Here is a 3,010-nt window from a genome sequence, read left to right as displayed (position 1 = left end):
GAGCGTGGCGCCTGCGCAGTAAGGCTGCAGATGGCGTGGAGGGCGCCCGGGCAGGCAGTGCATGCGCAGAGAGGAACTTGCTGTGCCTGCAGTGCAGCGGGCAGAAGCCGGGTTACCCGCGCATGCGCAGGGGTTGTACTCCAGCCCTTGCCCTGTGCTGCAGCTGACCGGTGGCTCCAGGAGCTGTGTGGGGCTCCGCCTTGCACTGCCAGGCTTGCTCTCTAGTGAAAGAAGCTACAAGTGCGGCAGGATGTCAGTGAGAATGTAAATAGGTGGAAATTACGTTCTCTCTTGGGCTGAAGGGGAGTCCCCCGCTCAGCCTAGCAGGTGCACAGGGCTCTGGGCCTTGGCGCTGATGAGTGAAAAATTGCCATTTCCTAGGTCAGATCATAGGTCCCTCTGGCCCGGTCACACGAGGGCAGGGAGCGGATGCTGAAAGGGAGAGTGAACCGGGTCTGACTTTAGACCAACTGAATAGTTGGGGAAAAGTTCTTTGCAAGTGTTCGGGTGCAGTCGCCCTTCTTCAGGCCGAGGGAGACTGCTGGTCTGAGATGTCCAAGGAGTGAAAGAAGCTAAAAGTGTGATGGGATGTCAGTACGAGATTGCAAATAGGTGGGAATTACAATCTTAATGACATCCTGTTACACTTTTAGATCACTCCTTGGAGATCTCAGACCAGCAGAGACACCCCCCCCCCCGTGCCTGAAGAAGGGGGTTTGTGCCCAAAAGTTTGCAAAGATCTTTCCAACTACTCAGCTGGTCTAACGAGATATCACATCCACCCAAAGAAGCTTGTCTGCCTGCGTCCTTAGACCAACACGGCTACAGCCAAAAACCCTGGGTGTAACTTGGGGTGTTTTGCCCTGTTCCTCTCACTCGAGGCCTCCCTTCACCAAAGGTAATGATGATAATAATTGGATGATGGGGGGAAAAATACCATCTTTGGGCCCCCTTTCTGTCTGGGTCCCAGGCAGCAGCTCAGTTCGCCCATGCCTGTGTCCGGTTCTGCCCACACGTGGCTGCTGGGATACAGTTGGCATGCAGGGCACATCTGTGCTTTACCAGAGGGATGATTGCAGCAGGTGTTGAAGGCAGGGCAGAATTGCACCTTATTGACTAACTATATCAGAGGTACATCAGTTTTTGTAAGCAGCAGCTGACTTCACCTGGCAGTTGAGCAGGTGTAGTCATACCAGCCCTAGTATTAGCTAGCAGGGAGAAGAATACCTGTGAAATACTGCGTTGTGCACTTCAGGATCACTATCTTACTGAGGATCTACTGTAGCCGCTAATGCTTGCTGAAGTGCCTGCTGATATGCCTTGCTTATTGCTATCCAAGCTAGGTGGGTGAGAGCTAGCTCAGCTACATCAAAATGTGCTGCTGTCACATCTCTACTACAGTGTGGACCTAGGTACAGACTTGCCAAGACAGACACAACTTTGTCCATCCATATATTTGTGCGCACACACATGGATACTCGGACACAGCTTGCCATATGGCACATGCTCCCTGCCCCCCATGGGTTCATTCATGGAAATGAAAGCTTGATAGCAAGGTACAGAATAGCATGGCATGAGCATCCCCTGCCTAGTCCTGCTAATATATTTCTGTATGTACCTGCAGCATCTCCCACTATTCTAGTCCTGGCTGCTTTACTAGTTCAGCTGTGCAGGACCACAGCTGTGCTAACACATCTCCACACTTTAGACGAGATGTTGACAAAGGAGAAGGTTCAGAGAAGCCCTACAAGAATGAGCCAAGGTCTGCAAGGCAGACCTCACAGCAAGAGACTTAAAGGCTGCATCCAGATGAGTGCGGACATTTGGTTGCCCAGGGACAAGGAGCAGCAGCAGGACACCTTGTGCCACTGCTAGCTGTCCCTGGGGAACACTACGTGCCCTCTAGCACACAGCATGGCAGGTTACCTTGGGTGGGGTTGGGGAGGCTGGGGCCAGCAACTATGCCGGCCCCAGCAGCCTTATCTGGGGGCTGGGGAAGCTGTAGCCATGTTGCTCTTGCAGCTCGGAGCCTGGCCAGCAGCTGAAGTGTGACTCTGACCAGCCAGGCTCTGGTTTTGGGTGGCACATGTTGTCAATGTGCTATCCTGCTTTTTTTCTGCATGGGCTTTTTTGAGCCTTGGATTTCCAGGGGTCAAACCCCCGCACCCCTGCTCTGCAAAGTAACAGCACGGAAAACTCTCAAATGTGTGGTGTGTGTACCACATACCATACGGCTGCACTCATCTGGACATGGCCAAGGAGATCAAGTGATGTCGTAGCCACAATGGTCCTGGAAACACGAGAAGCAAGAGTGTTCATGGGTGACATGTTTTATTGAACCAACTGCATGGTTGGGATAGACCAGTGGTTCTCAGTCTTTTCAGACTCAAGGCCCCCTCACTGAACTCCAGGCACACCTTGGAAAATGTCAGCTCTAAGTTTTCGATCCTTTTTTTGACCACAGAAAGATACTGGAGCCATTCTTCTGTTGCAAAGGACTCAGAAAGAGCACAACAGATCAGAATGTTTTTACCACTATGGATTCCTAATGAAATCTCTGGGTTTATCTTGTGAATCAAGTTTGCACACCTAACAGTACTAACATTGCGTGGTGCCCTGTGGCACCCTTGATAGGATCTCAAGGCACCCCAGGGTGCCGTGGCACCCTGGTTGAGAATGATTGGGATGAAATTAGATAACTTTTCAAATGTAGTGCATTCTTCTTCAGGAGCTCTACCTACTTTGCTGATCAAAGAGAAGGCTAAGTGTGAATTTGCTCACCATCTATAATTATCATAGTGCAGATAAAGACTATCTGAGGCTAGAAGGTTCTTCTATTTAGCAAATAAAGACATAGCAGGATTCAATTTCCGCAAGCTGAAGCCAGGCAAATTTAAATTGGAAATAAGGTACAAACACCACAAGTAATTAACAGTGAGCATAATTAATTGCCAGAACAGCTTCCCAACTGACAGAGGGTAGATTCTCTGCCACTTGATGTCTTTAAATC

The sequence above is a fragment of the Alligator sinensis genome, unplaced genomic scaffold (genome assembly GCF_000455745.1).
Source record: "Alligator sinensis unplaced genomic scaffold, ASM45574v1 scaffold301_2, whole genome shotgun sequence".
Classification (NCBI taxonomy): domain Eukaryota; kingdom Metazoa; phylum Chordata; order Crocodylia; family Alligatoridae; genus Alligator; species Alligator sinensis.
Note: the sequence above shows the minus strand (reverse complement) of the source record.